Genomic DNA, 7,988 nt, shown 5'->3' with positions numbered 1-7,988 from the left:
AGTGTTTATGTGGGTTTTTTTTTTTTTTTTTTTTTTTTTTTGGTGTGAGAAATTTGTTTCCAAGAGTTTTAAATATGCAGACACGCAAGTTTTTAGAGAAGACATACTTGTATTATTATTGTCAACAAAAACGCCATCTATAGAGATATTTCCAGACATCCATTCTCAACATGCCTACTTCATAACATAACTCTCTTTTGAAAGGCAGCTATATTTTTCATTTGTTGGCTGCCTTCTTGTCAGATTTGGTGAGATTGTCATTGTTTGCCCCCTTTTAATGTGGCTATGAGCTCTTATCAGATGTTAAGAGAAGGATTAGCTCTGCCATCTTTTTGTTCACTTGGGCTGCATTTTAAATCTTTTCTCCGGTGTGCGTGTGTGCGCGCGTACATGCGTACGTGCTCATGTGTACCAGCATACGTTCTTGCTCAGGAATCACTTAAAACCACTCATCCACTTGGGGAAGATTATTTTAATTAAAGTAACTAATTAATGCAGGTGTTTTCTTAAGTAAAGCCATCCTATATTTCAATACCCAGTGTATGAACTTGGCCACTTGAATTGTGGTTTTCTCAGCAAAATATCAGAGTTGTTACTTGACAAGTGGACTAGGTGAGAGAGCAGCTGTCTAGTGGAGTATTAAATAGTAGTCAAATCCCTTTCTTATTTCTAGGTAAAAATTAAATATAAATGAGTTCTAAGGCTTTTCTTCCCGCATCTTAGTGGATTGATTGCTCAGTGTATCCCTTGAGGTCAAGACATTCTATTTTGGAAACCTTGGTTTAGACGATAAATTCCTAAGCTTAGAATTTATGGTCTTCCTCAAAGTGCTTCCCACCATGTCTCTATGTTTATTCTTCATTTCTCTCTTTCATGAACCTCCAGAATTATTTGATTCATCTTCTTACTCTTAGAGGATACAGTGCAAAACAGTGCTGGGCTTCTCCAATTTAATGTGTGCACAAATCACCTGAAGATCTGATTACAGTGCAGATTTGGAATCAGTAGGTCTGGGGTGGGGCCTGAGATTGTGAACCTTGAATAAGCTCCTAGGTGCTGCTGCTATTGCTGGTCCATACATGACTGAGTAAAAAGGAAATAGAGGAGAAAACACTGTCATAAATACATTGTACTAATTCCTTCTTTGGGAAAGTCATACCTTTAGCTTTAGGTTTTTCATATCTGTTCTACAGAGTTCATTCATTCAATCATTCCTTCCTTCAACAAATATTTATTGAGAACCCAATGTGTACCAGCCATCAAGCCAGTTGCTGACAAGTATGGGGGTTTCAGGTATCAGGGAGTTCAGCCCAGTGGACTGATGGGTGAATTAAATGAACACGTAAATGGAGTACATATCAATATATTTACATGCACGTATGCATTTAAGCAGCATGGATGCACACATCATATGTGTGCATTTTCATAACATGCACACACATGAGCATGTGCAGACACACACATACACATGCACTCTCCTACATGAGGCCTGTAGTTCACATTGTCCCTTCAGCCTGTAATACCCCACACTAATCTCTGTACGTGTGTAATATTATTCCACTTTTCTGCACCCAGCCCTTCTCTTTCCCTCACACTGAGCAAATGCCCTTTCTTCTTAGCATTTATACCTGTTAGGGTGTGTATCATTCATCTTGCACATAGAAAATGCTAAAAAGGCTATTCAATAGTAATTTCTGATTCCTAATTTCTTTAAGGAGAGGGATCATATCATATTTTTGAAATACAGTTCATTAACTTTAGAAGAAGCTCAGTCAGTATTTATTGACAATGGCCATATTTAATGTTACATAATGTGATAGCTAATACTAACCCTTAGATAGTCTGTGATTTCTTTTATTATTTCTTATCCATTAGTTTTCAGTTAAGTGGTATTTTTGCTCACAAGTTATAATATGTATATGATGCGTTGAATTCATAGAAACAAAGAGTAGAATGGTGGTCGCTAGGGGCTGGTCGGCAGGGAGAGGTTGGCAAAAGGGTATAAACTTTCAGTTATAAGATGAATAAAGTCTGAGGATCTAATGTATCACATGGTGGCTACAGTTGATAATATTGTATTGCATGATTGAAATTTGCTAAGAGAGTAGAACTTAAGTGCTCTCACCAAGGGGAAAAAAGTAAGTAAGTGATGATTTAGGTGTTATTCGATTTTGGAATCCTCTCATAATGTAGATATACATCAAATCATCATGTTACACACTTTTGATATATTACAACTTTGACAATTTTATCTCAGTAAAACTGGAAAGAAAGCTGAAAAGAACCTATAGATTACAAAAAGAAATATTCTAGAAACTGTAATAGACTTTAAGATAGTTTTAATGGTTATTCATTAAGTTCAATGAATTGAAACAATTCAATTCATTGTTCTATCACTATTCTTTGATGAAAAAGACAATATTTTATCCTCTGAGTAATTCAGTGTTCATCTTACTATTCCATGTAGTAATTGTGATACTCAATTCCTTGTAATTGTGAAACTCAAGCCAATTGTTAAAAAATAAATATTAGAGACAAACTTTTTAAAATACATCAAGATATTTGGCCAGAGAGTCAGTTTTATGGCTGAAGACACAACTACCCTGTATATTTACATTCTAAATAACATAGTACTGAAATTTAAAAGCAAAAGCTACTTAATTATAAGAAAAAGAATCCACAGAAATATAGCATTAGAAGATCTTACACAGTATTTGAGTTATTTTCACATAAAATGCTTACAAAATAACTAGAGAGAGATAATCTGAATAATAGCCAAACTTGTTTGAATTGATACTCATCAAACTTTATATTATACAAACAGAAAATATATTTTATTACAAGTATCTTATTGGCCAAATATTATACAACACTCTGAACTGTATTCTATTAAAACTGAAAATAAATACCAGAAGTATAAACAGAGAAAAACATGAGAAAACATTGTCCTCATAAATTCTTAGTTAAAGGAGGAACTCAAAACTGCTTAAAAAACAGAATATCTAGGAAAATAATTATGAGGTACAACCAAGGAGGAAAATGCATGGTATTTAAAGAAGAAAAATTAAAAATTACTATTCAACTCAAGAAATTATAAAAAGAAGAAAAATATCTCTATTTAGAGCAAGTAGAATAATTAATGAACATAAAAGCAGAAATGAATGAATTAATAAATAAAGAACACAAGCAATGAAAAGCAAATGTAAGAATTGGCCGTTTGAATAAAATGGCTCTTTGAAGAACTGTAAAAAAGATAAAAAAGAATAAGAGAGATGAGATACTAGTGAAATCAATCAGATGAAAAAAGAAAATAGAAGAGTAAAATAAGCATTAGAAATTAGAAATAACTGTAGATGTCAGGATTAAATAAATTATAAAGATATGTTTTAATTTTATTTATGGTAATATATTTGCAAGCTAGGATGAAATATCTAAGAAAATATAAATAACAGGATTTAATAATACCATTAAAGAGATGAGTATTGGTAATGAGTCATCCAGAAGATCTTTTTTTAAAATGTGCTAGTCCATATATATAGTTTCAAAGTGAAGGGTTTTTTTTTTTTTTTTTAACAGTTATACTTTGTTGTTGGCTTACGTGAGCTGTTTCAAATCACATTTCATTTCCCCTTGTCTCTCTATTCTGTATTTCTACATTCTTTTCCCTTTTTCTTTTTATTTGCTTTTTTTAATCATGAAGAGTGTACTCTTTAATCCGCACTCCCTATGTCCCCCATTCCCCCACCCATGACCCCTCTGGTAACCATGTTTGTTCTCTAAGAGTCTATTTCTTGTTTTTTCTCTCTTTTTTTCCTTTGCTCATTTTTTTCTTAAATTTCACAAATGAATGAAATCATATGGTATTTGTCTTTCTCTGATTGACTTATTTTGTTTAGCATTATACTGTCTAGCTCTATCCATGTTGTTGCAAATGACAAGATTTGTTCTTTTTATGGCTGAATAATATTCTGTGGAATGAGTGTGTGTGTGTGTGTGTGTGTGTGTGTGTGTGTGTATTTTTCATTCCACCTCATCTTTATCCATTTGTCTATTGATAGATACTTGGGCTGCTTCCATAGTTTAGGTATTGTAAATAACGTTGCAATAAACATAGGGGTGCATATATCCCTTTGAATTAGTGTTTTGTATTTTGGGGGTAAATACACAGTAGTGCTATTACTAAGGGACCTCCATACTGTTTTCCACAGTGGCTTCACCAGTTTGCATTCCCACCAACAGTAAAAAAAAGCATTCCTTTTTCTCCATATCCTCGTTAACACTTGTTTCTTGTGTTTTTGACTTTAGCTATCCTGACAGATGTGAGGTGATATCTCATTGTAGTTTGATAGGCATTTTCCTGATGATAAGAGATGTTGAGCATCTTTTCATGTGTCTGTTGGCCATCTGGATGTCTTTGAGGCAAATGACTCTTCATGTCTTCTGCCCATTTTTTAATTGGATTATTTATTTTTTGGGTATTGAATTGAATCAGTTCTTCATATGTTTTGGATACTAACCCTTTATCAGATATGTCATTTGCAGATAAATATCTTCTTCCATTTAGTAGATTGCCTTTTAGTTTTGTTGTTTCCTTGGCTGTGCAGAAGCTTTTTATTTTGATATAGTCCCAGTAGTTTATTTTTGCTTTTATTTCTCTTGCCTTAGGAGACATATCTAGAAAAAAGTTGCTATGGCCAATGTTAGAGACATTACTGCCTGTGCTCTCTTCAAGGATTTTTATGGTCTCAGGCCTCACATTTAGGTCTTTAATCCATGTGTCTACTTTTATGCCAGTACATTACTGTTTAAATGACTACCACTTTGTAATCTAACTTGAAATCTGGAATTGTGATGTATCCAGTTTTGCTTTGCTTTTTCAAGATTGCTTTGGCTATTTGAGGTCTTTTGTGGTTCCATACAAGTTTTAGGATTGTTTGGTCTAGTTCTGTGAAAAATGCTGTTGGTAAAGTTTTTTAAACCGCAAGGAATAGATAATTCGTATGGTGCTGTATATCCTCCACTCTAAGAATTGAGGGTCTTTGGGTTGTACACTGGCAGGGACCTGGGGAGCTCTGTCTGATAGACAAAGGAAGGGTACTTTTTAATACAAAAACATAATGGGGAGGGAAGGGGGAAAATAGTTACAAACAGAGAAGGAGGGAGGCAAACCACAAGAGCCTTTTAAATACAGAGAACAGGGGCTCCTGGGTGGCTCAGTTGGTTAAGCGTCTGACTTCAGCTCAGGTCATGATCTCACGGTTCGTGGGTTCGAGCCCCACATCTGGCTCTGTGCAGACACGCTCGGTGTCTGGAGCCTGCTTCTGATTCTGTGTCTTTCTCTCTCTCTGCCTTCCCCTGTTCACGCTCTCTCTTGAAAATAAAACATAAAAAAAAAATACAGAGAACAAACTAAGGGTGGCTGGGGGGGTGTGTGGGAGAGGGGAAAATGGGTCATGGGCATTGAGGAGGACACTTGTTGGGATGAGTACTGGGTGTTGTATGTAAGCCAATTGGACAATAAATTATATTTAAAAAAACAAAAAGATAATGGAAGCTGCAACCAATACCTCCCCAATTATAAAGACATAAAAATAGATGTCTCTGAGGTAAATGGAGAGCCTGGGGCTTAAGAGTGTTGAAAGGGTTTCACAGGGAGTGTCACAGACACCAGGGTGGCTCCTGCATCAGTTGGTAGAACAGCACATAGCCCTCACTGGATGCCACCTGATTTTCACTGACAGGGGAGACATGAGAGTCATTGCAGACGTGCCAGCCGGGCTGGCACCAGCAGAGGGCTGCATAGTGCTCATAGTGGACACTGCCCCAAGTAGATACAAAGGGCATACAGGGCTTCGGGCTTTGTCCTGCTGCAGCAGGAAGTCTACACCTGCTGAACTTTTCCTGATGGAGTCTTGGGAGGTGGAAAATCGATTAAGATGCAGCACAAGGATTCAGAGGCATCTTTGTACCATCAACTTTTTGGTACTTCGTGTTTTCTGCCAACATCTGTCACACACTGGAGCATTCTCTGACTCCAGCTCTTCATCCTTGGTGACAAGCCTGAAACGATTCCCGCAGAGACACCTTGCACCCACAAATCCTTTCTGGGATGGGCAGGACAGGTCACAAAAATCCTCATAGGTCATGAAGTGATGCCCACAGGTCTGGCACTTGAAACAACTTTTCAACTGGCCTAGAATCAGGTCCACAGTATTGCTGTCCTCTCCCTCTATGTAACACTTCCACGTTAAGTTGGCCTGGTCATCACCATTTAACTCAGGTTCTTCTAGCAGAGCCCTCCACAGTGGGGTTGGGAGTGAGCTGGACTGTTGGCCAGGATTGCCTGGCAGCCTCGTTGGTTGATTTCCAGGTAGAGCCGCTCCATAAGGAGCTTCAGGAACTCTCGGGCATCCTGCTGGCTGTGTCCAGAGAAGGATGGAACATATTTGTAGAAGACGGCTCAGAAGGTAGTAGGATTCACAGCTTCACAAGGAATCAGAGTTTCACAGGGCACCAATCACATCTGCAAAGGCTTCAGAGAGGTCTTGGGCTCCACCCACTCCAGGCATCTCTTGCTGGAAGTCCCATAGCAGTTAGAAGTCTGAAAGAGTGAGGACAGCTCAAACATGGTAGCACTGCATTCAGGAAGCACGTGTTCCCCAGATTTCAGAGGCCCACATGACCAGAGCCCAGAAGCAGTGTGTGATAAGCCATTTTGTCATTGGAGTAGAAAGACTCAGAGGGCCGGGCAGATAGGACGTGGAAGGAGCCGTGGGGAGTAAGGGTCTCCATCTGTATGCTGAGTGGGGGGGGGGGGGGGCAGGAAAGCCCTCGAGGTGGTGGAGAGATAAGTCTCAAAGTGGGAGGCTCAGGTCGGAGCCCCAAGTGGCTCAGTGCAGCCATGCACCCTCCCAAGGCAATCTCCACAGGTCGCAAGTTCCCACTGCTCACAGACTTGGAATGACCTAGTTTGGTTCTGGAAGGGAGAGGCAGAGCCACAGTCAGGGAGTGGTGAGTCAGGCAGCAGAACTCCATGATCTGCTGGAAGGGGTCTTCTAGGAAGAGGGCCTGACATCTGTCACTGGAACATCCCAGTTCCAGTTTCTGGAGCCTTTCCTCAGAGGGACCTGGCAGGGGAGGCAAAGGTCTTAACATGGGGTTCGGCCCAGGGGCTGGTTTCTGCTCTTCTTGCTTCTGGCCCATGGGGCAAATGGTAGCTTTGATCCCATTCTGGACATCAAAATATCGCTCTTAGGCCTGGCCCAGGTGGTGTTAGAGGGCTGCGGCATGGGGACACCATGGACAACACAGGCTGGACCTGTCCTCTGGTGAGGTAGCAGGGGACCTCGGGCTAGGCCAAGCCCCAGCTCAGGGTCACCCCTTACTACACCCGTGCAGCTCACCCCCAAACCCCCTAGGGCCAAGCTTCAGTTTAACCACTACTGTTGCTGCATCTGTTGCCCAGATCTCTCCCACCACAGGGCTTGCCACCATCTTTGTTGGTCTGGCTTGTTGATGCTTACAAGACCACTGCTGGAGAGGAAGGGTTCTGGAGACTGTGGAAAGGGTCCTTTTACAATGTTGCTCATAATGCCATTGTCAACGGTGCTGAGCTGGTGACCTATGATCTCATCAAGGATGCCCTCCTGAAGGGGGCACCTGGGTGACTCAGTTGGTTAAGCATCTGACTCAGCTCAGGTCATGATCTCACGGTTTGTGGGTTTGAGCCTCGCATCGGGCTCTGTCCTGACAGCTTAGATCCTGGAGCCTGCTTTGGTTTCTGTGTCTCCCTCTCTCTTTCTCTCTGCCCCTCCCTTCCTCATGCTCTGTCTCTGTCTCTCAAAAATAAATAAAAGCATTTAAAAAATTAAAAAAAAGTACGCCCTCCTGAAGGCCAACCTCACGACAGACCACCACCCCTAACAATTCACTTCCATCTTTAGGGCAGGCTTCTGCACTATGATGTGGTCAAGATGAGATATGTGAAC

At 40.0% G+C, this 7,988-nt stretch overlaps 1 pseudogene; it reads right to left on the bottom strand.

Moving 5' to 3' along the window:
- Positions 1 to 5,658: 5,658 nt before the first annotated feature.
- On the bottom strand, positions 5,659 to 7,289 carry LOC132695367 (ubiquitin carboxyl-terminal hydrolase 21-like; annotated as a pseudogene).
- Positions 7,290 to 7,988: the final 699 nt, after the last annotated feature.

This window comes from Panthera onca, chromosome B4 (assembly GCF_046562875.1).
Source record: "Panthera onca isolate mPanOnc1 chromosome B4, mPanOnc1 haplotype 2, whole genome shotgun sequence".
NCBI classification, from domain to species: domain Eukaryota; kingdom Metazoa; phylum Chordata; class Mammalia; order Carnivora; family Felidae; genus Panthera; species Panthera onca.
Note: the sequence above shows the minus strand (reverse complement) of the source record. Positions and strands in the feature narration are given on the sequence as shown.